The sequence below is a fragment of the Pan troglodytes genome, chromosome 10, assembly GCF_028858775.2.
Source record: "Pan troglodytes isolate AG18354 chromosome 10, NHGRI_mPanTro3-v2.0_pri, whole genome shotgun sequence".
Classification (NCBI taxonomy): domain Eukaryota; kingdom Metazoa; phylum Chordata; class Mammalia; order Primates; family Hominidae; genus Pan; species Pan troglodytes.
Genome location: NC_072408.2, coordinates 98,811,487 through 98,826,987, shown reverse-complemented (window position 1 = coordinate 98,826,987; position 15,501 = coordinate 98,811,487). Strand labels below are relative to the sequence as shown.

At 38.9% G+C, this 15,501-nt stretch overlaps 1 non-coding gene across 1 annotated transcript in view; it reads left to right on the top strand.

The window, feature by feature from the left end:
- LOC735687 (uncharacterized) overlaps positions 1–6,017 on the top strand; it is a 157,409-nt gene extending 151,392 nt beyond the window's left edge. Inside the window, exons 4-6 of the transcript XR_010148109.1 lie at positions 1,777–1,873; positions 3,330–3,440; positions 4,276–6,017. This is a non-coding gene — a transcript (uncharacterized LOC735687). The remainder of the gene's footprint in view (positions 1–1,776; positions 1,874–3,329; positions 3,441–4,275) is intronic.
- Positions 6,018–15,501: the final 9,484 nt, after the last annotated feature.

Below are 15,501 nucleotides of genomic sequence, written 5' to 3'. Positions count from 1 at the left end.
TCTATATTAACATCTCATTACTTTTTGAAAAAAGTGAATGCCACACAATGGAAAATGCTCACTGTCTGTCCTCACTGCTTTTGTGGGCTTCTTAGCAAGGCTGTACTGGGATCCAGGAGGGCTGAACCACAGCTACATCCTTGTTAAAACAGTCACCCGGCATGAATGTTGGCCTTTAGTTTTTCCTTCCTTTCCCCTCTCCCATCCCTACATTGTTTCAGCTGCCAGCTCCCTAATATTTTTTTCTGAAGCAAGGGAAAGGGAAGGGCAAAAATGACTTAGAAAGAATAACATTTCTTTCTATGGACTTAAATAGAACATTCAACACAAAACATCCTGTGTTTTCTTTTAGTTGATGACACATTGACTGTAGGAATGAATGAACTAAAAACCAGGGCTTGATTTTCAAATGGGGATTATTTTAGTTGCATACTACCTGATCAAGAGAAAGTTGTTCAACTATTTTAAATTATAACCTGTTGGTTTCTCCTCTGTACTCCTGATCTCCTTATCTTGCTGTGTGTTTCTTTTCTCCATTTTACATATCACCTTCTAACACGTGTTTATTATGTTTTTTGTTTATTTTCCCACTCTCCTGGCCATGATGGAAGTCCATGAGAGCAAGCATCTTTGTCCGTTTGGCTCACTATTGGATTCCCTGTTTTAAAAATATCACCCAGCCCAGCGTAGGTGCTCAATAAATATTTGCAGCATGAATTAATGAAATAGTTTCTTTCTCAGTGTCTTTTTCTATACAATTATGGGGAATATAACTGGTACAAATATGGTACAAAAACATCTTATAAATATGCGCTTATACCTAGTAGATACATTTGAAAGTACAGCTCTGCTGGGAGTGTACATATCTTAGTTGGTGAAGAAGAGATAATAAAAGAGTTAGATTAAAAAAAAGCACCTTGTCACTCTCTATTCTCTTACTTACTCTCCTTTATTTTTCTTTGAACCCTGAATCTTAATACCCAACATAATATATTTATTTGCTGATTGTCTACTTCCCCATACTAGAATGTAAGCTTTTTAAGGACAGGATCTTGTGTGTTTTCCTCACTACTATAGCCCCATTTCTTGGACTCATGCCTGATACAGAGTAAGCACCCAATACATATTTATTGAATGAATAAATGTATGTTTGAATGAGTGTGTTTTTTTTAGACTTTATTCATGTCTGGCTCTTGCTCTATATACAGACTCTTTGGAATGATCGTTCACTAAGAGCTTAGTACTGTTGAGGTGGATGATGGGTGGGGAGATAAAGGGAAGAAAATGACCAAGATTATACTAGTGTTTTTAAATTTTTTTATTAATTGTGAAAAAGATGTCTCAATCATTATATATGTAGTATAGTGTGAGCCTAGGGACGGTGGTTTGGGTCCTAAAACATCCACCTATTTTCAGAATGAACTAAAATAATTTCTTAGTTTCTTGATGTCATATTTTCATTATTTGTAAAATTAAAACAATGTTACCTTACCCAGGGCTATAATGGGAGAATAGAGAGGCACTGACACATAGAAGTTGGTCAGTAAATGTTAGCTATCATCGTCATCATCATCATCATTATCAACATCATCATCCAAGGGTTGGTGAACTATAGCTGGTGGGCCAAATCTCTCCTGTGGTCTGCTTTTATAAATAAAGTTTTATTGAACACAGTGTATTAATTTTCTTATTGTCTCTGGCTGCTTTTACATTACAACAACAGAATTGAGTCATGCCTTGCAAATCCTAAAATATTTGCCCTCTCATCCTTGATAGAAAAAGTTTGGAAACCTTCATCTAGAAAGTGGTCTAGCAAAGTGTGGTCCATGGATGAGTTTGATCTGCAAACTGCTTGTTATTGGTTCATGACAAGGTGAGTACAGAAACTATGAATAATTATTTAGAAACTTATGTAACAATTTAAGAATGCTAGTGACATCTAAGTGCATTATTTTGACATCTAAGTGCATGATTTTGGTTTATACAAAAGTGTTGATTTGTGACTGATTGGAAATTTAAGAAAAAGAAAACCTGGCCTTTTCCACTGGAATAGAGTCGGGTGTTTTGTAATGGGATTTTGTTGTATTGGTGACTTAGTAAGACATATTCACGTGGCTTCAGATGGAAACATCTGGGGGCCCATCAGGTGGGAGTGACAAACATGTCCTGAGATTGCAATTGACCTGGGAAGGTTGATGAGCATGCACATTAATAACGTCACACAAATGGATTTTCTATGCAGATGAATGGGCCAGCCACAGTTCACTTATCAGCTAATACAGTTGTAATGTGTTGCTTCATATCTGAGAGAAGGCAGCACCTTAGGATATTATGTGTGTCTCACTTACATATATAAATGAATTCCCTTTTGAGGTAGATGTATTTTAAGTCAATAAGTCATCTTCTCTCAATAGTAAGCCAACAACTTTCCTGGAAATCTAGCAAAACGACAGTTCTATGACCAGCCTTATGTTTTGTTGCATGTGTGCATAAAAAATGCAGATTGACTCTTTCCTTTTCTGTTTTAGAATTGGTTCCAAACAGTAAAGCCGCCAGAAAAAACAGACAAACTCTTAGGAACAACAATGCCCATTATGTGTGGAGTAGAAGCTGCCAGACTTTGATTACTGGCCAGAGATTAACCCCTTTGGTGTCTTAGGGGGGAAAATGCCAAGTCTGAATCCAGACATTTCCAGGATTTTACAGTCATTCATGGTGTGAGACCAGGCGATTTATAATGACTTGTGCAAAAAAAAAAAAAGACTATTGGGAGAAGGAAGTGCAAGTCAAAGGCCACGGCTCCTTGCTTCCTGAATTCTGCCATGACTAATTCCAGCAAGCGGACATAGACCTGATCACCTCTGCTTTTCCCTTTGCTAGCCTGTCTGGTCATGGATGAGAAGCACGCCGCTCTTGCTACCTTCATGTAGTGGTTTGGGTTCTGAAACATCCACCTATTTTCAGAATAAACTAAAATAATTTCTTAATTTCTTGAGGTCAAATTTGCATTATTTGTAAAATTTAAACAATGTTACCTAACCCAGGGCTACAGTGGGAGAGTAGAGAGGGATTGACACATAGAAGTTGGTCAGTAAATGTTAGCTATCATCGTCATCATTATCATCATTATCAACATCATCATCCAAGGGTTGAATGATGTTTTTGTGTTTTTGTCCAGGTGTCAGAAGGAGGCTGGCAAATTTGGCACTCACAGAGGGAAACCTATGTGCTTCGTGAGGTCATTGCTTAGAGTACAACTGCTACCAAGAACATTCCCTGCAAACTCTTTTGTGATCAGTTTCTTCCCTTCTCTCATATACCCTCTGCAGGTCCACCAATTGCATTTTGAGAGCTCAGATAAGCAGAGAGCAATGCAATTTGTCACGGAAGGATGATTATGTATATGCACTGTCATGTGTATGTATGTGTATGTATATACGGTATGTGTATATATGCATATGTATATACAGTATGTGTATTTCATTTGTTCTTTTATCTTATCCTTCAATATGTATTTATTGATAATTTATTATGAAAGGCTGAGAATACCAAGTTAATTATAATTTATTATAATAATAGCTACCATTTATCAAGAACATATTGCATATCAACATTATGCTAAATATTTTATATACATATATTTTAATGCATTTAGTCACTTAAAAACCTTTATGAAATAGCCCCATTTTATACATTAGTAAACCGAGTTCCAGAAAACTCAAGGGCATGCAGCTAGTTAATGTCAGAGCTAGGATCTACATTCAGATCTGTTTGATGCAAAACCCATTCTCTTAATCACTTTGTTAAATTGCCTTCCCAAAGATGAATAACATGATACAAAGGCATTTACCTACTTTCTTGGATTCACAATCTGGTTGGCAAGAAAGGCATATGATGCAGAACATAAAAGGCTGTAATACAGCTATGTACAAAATACCATGATTAACTCGTTCTCTTGCGGGTGGGAGAAGGTGGGAGAGGGTAGAGGAAGGCCTCTTAGGGCAAGTTGTGCTTGAGCTATGCCTCTGGGGTGTGGGATATTCATGCAGCAGAGAGAGAAAAGGTGGAGGCTGGAGAGGAGAGAGAGAGAGAGAGAAAGAGAGAGAGGGCGGAAGGAGGGAGAGAGAGATTTCAGCTGAGTGTGACTTTGTTTTGTAGGAAGAGACGTAGACTTGTTCAGGTGCAAAGAGACATCTGGAACTAGTTAGTGGGAAGTTCTTCAAGGCTGTTTCTCCACTGACCAAGCCCATATATTTTTCCTCTGTTCTCCTTTAGCTATTTCCACGCCTAACTCAAAAGAGACACAGGGAGAAAGTGAGCTCAGCCTGGATAAATTGGAAGTTGTGATGACTTCTAGGAAGCCTCAGGAAAAAGAAACAAAGACAACACTGGCCTGCTGCTCTCTGCAATGGTGGGACTCTTGTGGGACAACTGTTTTAGGAATGAAGGTGTCTACCCTCTCTAGAAATGAAAATGCAAGTTTGGCTGTGGTTAAGTATTGGATGGAGGCAAAAAGAAACTGACATATTTGCTTCTTTTCAATTGTTTGATTCACCCTGAAGGGCATGGCTGCCTAATTTTTTTCTCCAGAGATAGGTGGACAGATAAAGACAGGAAAGTAACATCCACAGACTGCCCTCTGTGAAGGTGACAGTGATGAGAGGAATGCTTGATCTGAACATTGGTAAATAAAGTGACCGCGTATTTCCCTAGCCAGGAGAGCAATCTGGCTCAAAAGAAACGAGAACAATGACATTACTGCCAGGCTGCTCCTAAGCCTTTGGCTATTCTGTTCAGTGCACATAAAAAGCAGTGAACATAGCTGTGACCTCCCTTGTTGGCAGTATCACAATTCTTTGGGGCTCCACTTTGAGAAATTGAGACCTACCTACCTTAACCCTTGGGGGGTTAAGCTTTCAGACTGGAATGATAACTGAACTATTCATTTGCAGTAATTCTGGGTTTTGTGCATATCTTAAAAAGGAATACCGGGCTTGCCTATATTCATTACAACATCCTCCCAGCTTTCAAATCTTCCAATACAATGCCTTTTCTCTAGTCTTTTAAGCACATCCTGTGACTGGATATGATTATGGGAGATTTACATGCATCCTTGTCTATTGTATCAAAAGATCAGGGAATAAAATGCCCATCATTAAAACCCCAAAGTGATTGGATTGGCATGAGGAATGGGGATGGGGCTGGCATGGAAGAGAGGGTTCTGACTCTGAGATTTCATGAAATGCAAAACAATAGGACAGCTGCTCTTCCATAAACAGATTATTATTATTATTTCTACCTAGACAGCTTGATAGCAGCCATTATCTTCTTTCTGGGTGTCTTATCAAGTTCCGGCTGTGTGCAGCATGGGTGATAAGGAAAGAGAAATGTCACCCATGGGATTGCCAAGGATTATTTCTATGCACTGCTGTTCAGCAACAGCCAATCTCTCAGAACTGAGAAGTAGTCCTATTGTTCACGCTGGGCAGTTGCTATTCTGACTATCCCAAGAGATACTATCCCAGAAAAGGGATGTAGTTGCCATTGTGCAAAAGATTGATATTTCATTACTCTCAGCTAAAGTTCAAGCAGTCTTGATTTTGAAAAGCAGAATCATCATGAAATATCTTTGAAGAGAGAAAAGACAAGGGAAGAAAAGAAGAATGAAATGAGTTCAGAGCTTTTTAGAACTGTGAGGGAGTGCGAAAAAAGAAAGGTGTAATACTTTCAAACAGTGGAAGTTAAAATGCCAGGCATCTAAGCCTCAGTGAAATTGAGCAGTATCACGTCACCACGACTTGTGGTCCAGCTGTTTATTGCAAAGACTCCATCCTGCGTTACTCATCAGAAAATAGTTAATTTTGTATCTGGCATTATTTTAATTAAAAAAAAGTTAACTTACTAGATTTCTGTTTGTCTGTGTTTCATACAAGGTTCTTGAATGAAAATAATCTGTTGATATTTAACATTTTTCCTTTCCTTCTCAATGAGAAAATAAATGTTTTATTATACATGCAGATGTGCCAGCTAAATATTTCAGGAAAAAAAAATCTCTTCGTCGTTTTGTTCCAGTATCTCAGCTTTCCAAACTTGTATCTTCCCAGAGAAAAGACTGCATTAGAAAAAAATTAAAACTAAAGTGTATGACTAACCTGTAGTGTATTCATAGAGTATTCCCCCCAAAGTGTTCTGAGTGCTTTAGTCTTCTTTATACATGGTTTTAGGGTCATGCTGATATTATAATGTAAGCTGCTTGGAAGTGAGCCAAGTCAAATTTTTCCAACATTTTAAATCACTATTCTGAAACTGGAATTTCAAATGAATAAAATGCTTTGCTCTTAAACCAACGACTTCAGAAATGAGATCCTAGTCAGGAATTATTACAGTGGGAAGTGAGAGGAGGTTGGGAAGGTAAAGGGCAAAAGGAGGGCACAGAGGGAGAAAGGAGGATGCAGGAAAAGAGGAATGAGCTTTGACTCCCCTGTGACACGTGAGCTCCAGGAGGGCAAGAGCCTTCCCTTTATGTTTGTACAACACCTCATATACAGTAAGCACTCAGGGGATATTTGTTAAACGAATTAGTGAGAGGGGCATAGAAAAAAAGGTTTTGGTATTAAGATATGCAAAGGAATATTCCCTTAACAAAATACATTATTTTAGTTTTTCAGCCCTTAAGCATTTACTGGGAAATGTAGAGATTCTCCAACTTTAATACACATATTAATTACCTGAGAGCCTTGTAAAAAAAAATCCAGATTCTGATTCAGTAGGCCTGGGATAGGCTGAGAGATTCTGCATTTCTATGAAGCTCCCAAGGGATGCAGATGCTACTGGCTCATGGAATACGCTCTGAATAACAATGTGTTAGAGTAGTGCATGGGGTACTGGGCTGGGGGTCATGAGCTCTGAGTTCTAATCTCTGACATGAACCACCTGTGCTTTCAAGCCAGGTGATTAGCTTTCCTAGTCTCAGTCTCCCCATGTAGCTAATGACTAGTTGGATCTACGTAATTTCTAGAGTTCTTACAGCCTTAATATTTTGAAAGTTAAAAAGAAAAGAAAGAACTTAGAGAATGCCCAGTTTAACTCTGTCTCTTGAAATCCTGGGGAGGCAAAATCACTTCCTTCCAAAGTTGCACAGGGGATTTGTCCTGTGTGAATTGTGCTACAACTGATTCCCTGGTTTCTAATACAGTAATTTTTCCACTCCCATTTCTTTTGTCATTATTATTTCTTGTGGAATACTTAGAATTTGTCTGATGCTATGCTAGGTGCTGGGAATACAAAGATGCGTTAGAAATACATTATTATAATTTATTATCAAATTCCTTGCTTGAGTAACATGCTGAAGATGACAACTAATCCCTGCAAATGTGTAACATGTGTGCTGATATCAGGGTTCCCCCTTCTGTGATATAATAATGGCTACAGTAGAATGCTTGCAACGATGACCCGAATTCTCCAATTCTCCCCATATCCATCCATTCCCTTTTCTATGTGATTTTGCAGCTTATCATATCAAAAAGTGGAATTTCTTTCCCCAGCCCTTGACTCTGGAATGGTCTGTGATTTGCTTTTACCAAGAGAATGCAGTGGAAGGAACAACATGCCAGCTCTACACCCCGGTCTGAAGAGGCCATACCCACTTTTGTTACTTCTCTCAGGATCCTGCTGCTGCCGTAAGAACAAGCCTGAGGTAGCCTCCTGGAGGATGAACGTTCACAAGTGACCTACCGTCCCAGAGGAGGCCAACTTAGAGCAGCCTACACCTAGCCATCCACAAATATGTGTGAAAGTCCAACCAAGAGCAACAGAGCTGCTTACTCAACCCACAGCTGACCACCGATGCACAAGTGAGCTCAGATGAGGCCAGAACTGCTCAGCTGAGCCATAAACTTGTGAGCAATAATAAACTTGTGAAGCCACTTAGTTTTGGGAGGCTTTGTTTTGCAGCATAGTTAAGTGGTATGATGGCCTTCTGGATGCCAAACTTTATCTGAAATAAATGGTTCTAGTTTGAGTTCTCCCCGAAAGATAGTATGTGAGATGTTGTGGGAGTGGCACGGGCTTTGCTGCTTCTTCCATACTTCTGAGATGCTTTCCACTTAAAAAGGAGGGGAGCTAGCTCATGCTATTTTTACTTTACTGTTAAAAGAAAGATATGGCCAGTGAAGTTAAGTTTAGAGATTAAAGCTCAAGGTAACACACATGTATATCCCTTTTTTTGAAAGAAGCATAAAAGAGCCATGATCTGAGATCACAAAAGAAAATGAATGCTTTAGTCTTGGCTTTGCCATGTATGTTACCTTGAGCTTCAGAGTTATTCTTGGTAAACAAATATAACTATGGCTGCCTGCCTCCCTTCCTTCAGAGATAGTATGAGAGTGAACAGATATAATAAATATAAAAATGTCCTGTAAACTCTTAAGTGGTACACAAATATAACTTCTTTTGAACATTGTACTATATTTTGTTTTCACATAATAGTATCTAGTACTTATTGAGAACTCATAACTCCCTTTATAAGTATAATAATAGCTATGACATATACATTTTATAGTTTTCAGGTTGCTTTTATATAAATTATCTCTCCTTGATTCTTCAATGGTGCCCTGAAAAACATATTTTTATTTTCTCATCTTGCAGTTGCAGAACCTCTGTTGTCTTCTATGTGATGGGATTTATAAAGCTGAGGTAATGGGCAGGTTTTGCTAAGATAGGAGCCCCATCATGTTGGGGTTTTCTTTAACGGTCAAACTTGGTGAATAAATCAGATCTCTGTCTTTTATAATCTTGTTTAAACTCAATCTAGCATTGTAATTTTTAAATGGATCCCAATTCTTCTCATAACAGTTATTGTCTATGAGGTGTCATTATTTTCTCCCCCAAGATATATATTTTTTTTAATTTTTACTTTTATTTTCGATACAGGCGATACATGTGAAGGTTTGTTACATGTGAATTTTGTGTGATGCTGAGTACCCAACAGGTAGTTTTTTACCCTTTTTTCCTTTTTTCCTACCCCCTCAGAAGTCCGTGGTGTCTATTCTCATATTTGTGTTTATGTGTGCTCATTGTTTGGCTCCCGCTTGTAAGTGAGAACATGCAATATTTGGCTTTCTGTTTCTTCATTAATTTGCTTAGGATTATGGCCTCCAGTTGCATCCATGTTGCAGCAAAGGGCACGATTTCATTTTTTTGGCTGCATAGTATTCCTTGGTGTATATGGACCACCTTTTATTTATTCAGTCTGCCACTGATGGGAACCTGGGTTGATTCCAAGTTTTTGCTATTGTGAATAGCACAGCAGTGAACATACAGTAATCAAAACAGCATGGTACTGGTACAACAACAGACGTACAGACCAATAGAACAGAATAGAAAACTCAGAAATAAAGCCACACACCATAACGATTTATCTTCGATGAGACCAACAAAAACAATGGGGAAAGGACTCATTAATCAATAAATGGTTCTGGGGTATTGGCTAGCCCTATGCAGAAGATTGAAGCTGGACCCCTACCTTTTATCATGTAAAAAAGCAACTCAAAATGGATCAAAGATTTATACATAAGATCTCAAAATATAAAAATCCTAGAAGACAACTTAGGAAATACTCTTCTTGATATTGGCCTTGGCAAATAATTTTTGGCTAAGTTCTCAGAAGCAATTGCAACAAAAACAAAAATTGACAAGTGGGACTTAGTTAAACTAAAGAGCTTCTGCACAGCAAAAGAAACTATCGGCAGAGTAAACAGACAACCTATAGAGTGGGAGAAGATATTCACAAACTATGCATCTGAAAAAGGCCTAATACGTAGAATCTATAGGGAACGTAAATCAACAAGCAAAAAACAAATTAACCCCATTAAACAATGGGCAAATGATATGAACAGACATTTATCAAAGGAAGACATACACGAACCCATGAATATATGAAAAAAGCTAATCATTACTAATCATCAGAGAAATGCAAATCAAACCACAATGAGGTACCATCTCACACCAGTCAGAATGCTATTATTAAAAAGTCAAAAAACAACAGATGCTGGCGAGGCTGCAGAGAAAAGGGATGCTCATACACTGTTGGTGGGAATGTAAGTTAGTTCAGCCATTATGGAAATCAGTTTGGAGTCTTCTCAAAGTGCTTAAAGCAGAGCTACCATTTGACCCAGCAATCCCATTACTGGTTTATAGCCAAAGAAAATAAATCATTCTATCAAAACATTTTTAAAATGAGAAAAAGATAATGGTTACTCTGAAATTGCATGTTGGCTTGGTATTTATATTCTTTTTTGTTTGTTTGTTTTGTTTTGTTTCCAGAGAGCCAGATTTTCATATAATTTATATTCTTAAGCAATCAGAATTTTTATTTGATGATGTTAATGGACTAAACATATAATTAAATTATTATCATCAGAGGCTTGAGCCAAGAAGTTTTATTTATAAGTATGCAGTTGCCTTGGCTGATGATATAGAGACTGGGCTTGGGCAATTTTTATCTGAAATATGTAAAATGGCCTAAGTATTTGGTGAATATTGTCTAGCCCCTGACCAGTGATTTAAATTTCATCCGACAGTCAAAATAAGTCTGCAAGCAGAACATTTCCTCTGATCTACTTAATTTTAAGAGTTGTGCTTATTTTGAGCCTATCTTATAACTGCGCCAGTGGCAAAACATTTTGGTCTTGTGAAAGACAGTTGCTATTTTGACAATACTATAATAGCTGCCATTGATCAAGAGCTTACTACATGAGAGCCAGCATTCTAAGTGTCTTACTCCCTTAAGTCCTTTAATTCTCATAAGAGCCCATTGAGATGGGGTATATTATTATTATTATCCCCATTTAACAGACAAGGGAACCGAGTCACAGAAACATCAAATAAATTGCCCAAAGTCACACAGCTAGTAAATGCCAGAGGTGGATTTAGCTCAGGTAATTTGAGTAGAAAATTTTATACTATATAGCACTATTTTACTTGTACTCTCAGCCTTTCTTTAAGTCAGATATCAAGAAAAATTATCTGTATTTGTCTTGCCATAGCAGTGCTGCATCATAAAAAATTGTATATTTTCACAAGTGGTCTAGGTACTATGACCTCCCTTACAGAAATCTAGTAATCTAATAATCAATCTCCAGTAAGCTATTTCCTTGTGTATTAGACATATCAAAGCATGTAAAAGAAATAGGAGAAGTAATTCCTTTTAATGGACCTGAAGATTTACAAGAGTAGATGATCTTTTGGGGAGGTTAAAAGGATAGAGTTGGTTCTATAAGGTCTTAAGTTCATATTGGAGAGGCAATTGATAGTAACCCTTGAATTTACTTCATTTTAAGCCATTATCATCCAGATTTTAGCTAGGTCTTTATCTCAGTTTGTTTTGTGCTATTTTAAAAGAATATTGGAGGTTGGGTAATTTATAAAGAACAGACATTTATTTCTCATAGTTCTGGAGGCTGGCAAGTCTAAAATGATTAGGGTGCCAGCAGGTTGGATGTCTGATAAGGGCTCGGTCTTCATTTCCATGATAGTAAATTTTTTTTTTTTTTTTTTTTTTTTTTTTTTTTTTTTTTTTTTTTTTTTTGAGACAGGGTCTCACTCTGTCACCCAGGCTGGAGTGCAGTGGTGTGATCTGGGCTTACTGCAGCCTTCACCTCCCAGGCTCAAGTGATTCTCCTGCCTCAGCCTCCTGAGTAACTGGGACAACACACGGATGCCACCATGTCTGGCTAATATTTGTTATTTTTTTGTAGAGATGGGGTTTCACCATGTTGGCCAGGCTGGTCTCAAACTCCTGAGCTCAAGTGATCCACCTGCCTCAGCCTCCCAAAGTGCTGGGATTACAGGAGTGAGCCACTACACCCGGCCACCATGATGACGCTTTGAATGCTGCATCCTGTGTGTGTGCGCGTGCACGTGCATGTGTGTGCACGTGTGTGTGTGTGCGTGTGCGTGTGTGCGCGTGTGTGTATGTGTGTGTGGATGGGGGAGGAATGCTGTTCTTTGCACGGCAGAAGAGTAGAAGCGGATGAACCCACTCCTGAAAGCCATTTTTATTGCAGAATGAATTTATTCACTAGGGCAGAGCCCTCATGACATAAACAACTTCCATTATGCCCTACCTCCCAACACTGTTGCATTGGGGATTAAGTTTCCAACACGAGTTTTGGAGGGGACAAACATTCAAATCATAGCAGTCTGTCACTGCTTGAGACACCTGTAGGCTTGCCTCTAATTCCAATTTTTCAACTTGAGAGAGCTGTATACCCCTCTACCTATCTCCCAGGACTCATAATCTTACTGTCCTCATCTCATGGTAGATAAGTTGTCTCTGTTTGTCACCACATTCACTCAGGTGTAGAACCCAATCCTTTCACACATTTGCACAAGAAATCTAATCTACATTGATTATGAATTAGATTATGTGCCACAAAAATTTATATGGTGAGGTCCTAACCCCTAGTATCTCAGAATGTGACCCTATTTGGAAATAGGGTTGTTGCAGATATAAATAGTTAACATGAGGTCATACTGGGATAATGTGGGCCTCTAAACCAGTATGACTGTTGCCTTTATACAAAGAGGAAATATGAACACAGACACAGGGAGAACGCCACGGGAAGATGAAGCAGAGATCAGTGATGCGTTTATACAGCAAGGAATATCAAAGATTGCAGGGAAGCCATCAGATGCTAAAAGACAGGCATGAAACACATCCTTCCTTCACCACTCTCGGAAGGACCCCACCCTGCCAACACTTTGATCTTGAACTTTTAACCTCCAGAACTGTGGCAATACATTTTTTTGTTGAAGCCATTCAGTTTGTGGTACTTTGCTATGGCAGGCCTAACAAATAAATACAATGTCTAACTTTTCCCACGTTGGGTAGATTTTACTGAAGACATTTGCGGGAAGGCATGTCACAGGGAGAAACACATCACACAGCCCACAGCACTCCCTCAGTTAAATTGCCCCACATCTCCCTTCACTCTCTCTTCTCATCTCCTCCATCCTGGATTAACCCCCAAATATTCATATTCAAATTTATCTCACTGTTTTTCCAGAGTAGCTTTTCTCTTCCATTGAAGTTGTGATCGCAACCAATACCCATGTCCTTGGGTTCTGCTTCTAGCACAGACATTAATCAAACAACACATCCAACACAGTCTATTCACTGAGAGAGATGCCTGTGCCAAATGTCACAGTAAAAACATTTTTTAGATGGCCTGCTGTCAGATCTTGGCTCTGCTATTTACTAGCCACATGAACTCAGGTAAGTTACTATACCTCTTGACAATCGGGATAATACAAAGGAAAATAAATTGTTCTACCAAAAAGACAGATGCACTTGTATGTTCATTGCAGCACTATTCACAATATCAAAGACATGGAATCAACCCAGGTGTCCATCAACTCTGGATTGAATAAAGAAAATGTGCTACATATTCACCACAGAATACTATGCAGCCATAAAAAAGAACAAAATCATGTCCTTTGCAGCAACATGGATACAGCTGGAGGCCATTATCCTGAGAAAACTAATACAGAAACAGAAAATCAAATATCACATGTTCTCACTTACAAGTGAGAGTTAAAAACTGAATACACATGAACATAAAGATAATAACAATAGACAATGGAGATTACTAGAAGGGAAGTAGAGGAGGGGTCCAAGGGTTGAAAAACTACTCTTTGGGCACTATGCTCCCTACCTGGGTGATGGATTCATTTGTACTCCAAACCTCAGCATCATGCAATATACCTTTCTAACAACTGACACATGTACCCCTGATTCTAAAAGAAAAGTTTTTTGTTGTTGTTGTTGTTGTTGTTTTGAGACAGAGTCTCATTCTGTGGCCCAGGCTGGAGTGCAGTGGTGTAATCTTGGCTCACTGCAACCTCTGCCTCCCAGGTTCAAGTGATTTCCCTGCCTCAGCCTCCTAAGTATCTGGGATTACAGGTGCCTGCCATCACAACTGGCTAATTTTTATATTTTTAGTAGAGATAGGGTTTCACCATGTTGGCCAGGCTAGTCTCGAACTCCTGACCTCAGGTGATCCACCCACCTTGGCTTCCCAAAGTGCTGGAATTACAAGCATGAGCCACCGCCCCGGCCTTAAAATAAATGTTTTTTAAAAAGGAAATGACAGTACTCCATAGCACCCGTCTTATGTTCAATGCTCCCAAAAGCAGGCTCTGAGACAGACCATTGTGTGTAGATGGCTCACTGGGGAAGCTTCTGAGGAATAGCACTTTAACAGGGGGAGAGGAGCAGGATGGGGAAGAGATGCAGGTGCAACAGAGGCCTCAGCCCACCATGGAAGCTGGGGAGCTGGATGGCCCTTTAGAGAGTGGTCTCATAATAAGGCAAGGAAGCTGAGGCTTTGCCCTCTCTCACCCACAACAACTAGGCATTGGAAGCGGACTACCCACAGTGAGGGCTCATAACCTTGAATGAGGCAGTTCCTTTGGCTGAAAGCAACTTCTGGAGAGCAACTCAGCTCTGAGTGGTCATTCGCCAACACTGTCTTAAATAGCTGGGGAAATAAGGGTCTTGATCCTGTGGTCAGTTTTGGGGAGACACGTCACAGAATTTGCTACAGGATTATTGTGAGCATGAAATGAGTTAATATACAAAATATGCTTGGAACAGCACACTGCTTGTGGTAAGTACTGCGTACAAGAGAGCTGTCACTATACTCAAGATCTATGGTAGCAACACTAAGGTTTGTGTAGTTACATACACTTTAGAAAAGAATTTCGTATGGATTTTGATCCTTATAAAGGCTCTATAGATGAGTGAAGTAAGTAATCTACAATTCTTTATATGAAAAAATGTAGGCTCAGAGCAGTAAATGACTTGTCCAATACCACCCAGTTAGTAGGGACTAGGTTTCCCCTGTTTTCAGTTTTTCATCTTGTTCTACAACTAACTTTTCAAGTCACAAGTACCCATATGTAAGCTCAGCCTCATCACTCCTAATTTTAGGATGAATTGCTTAAGAATTTACAGTGCTGTAGTTTAACAGCAAGATGAAGCATCAAGGATCTTGCACCTGCCTGCCTTGGCCCTATCTTGAGCCATATTAAAGTTACAAAGGTAGCTTATGAAAGTGAAGGCATTTCACCAGGGAAGGTTGACCAGCTGACAATGTTATAGCCCTTATGACATAGCATTTACTTTAGCGGGTTCTGCTATATGTTGGCCCTCCACTTCTGATGCTGTGTTTTCTGAAAGTAGAGTAAATGTTCAGGGAAATAGCACACTAAACAAACAGACTGGTGTTTAAGCAGAATCCTACTTTATTATTATTATGTAATGGCCTTTATTTTTTACAACAGTCTGATTTACAGAAAAATTAAAGACGGTACAGAGAATTCCCACATACTTCACACCCAGCTTCCCCTATTATTAACATCTTACTTTAGGGTGGCACATTTGTTACAATCAATGAACCAATACTGATACATTAACATTAATTAAAGTCCATACTTTAT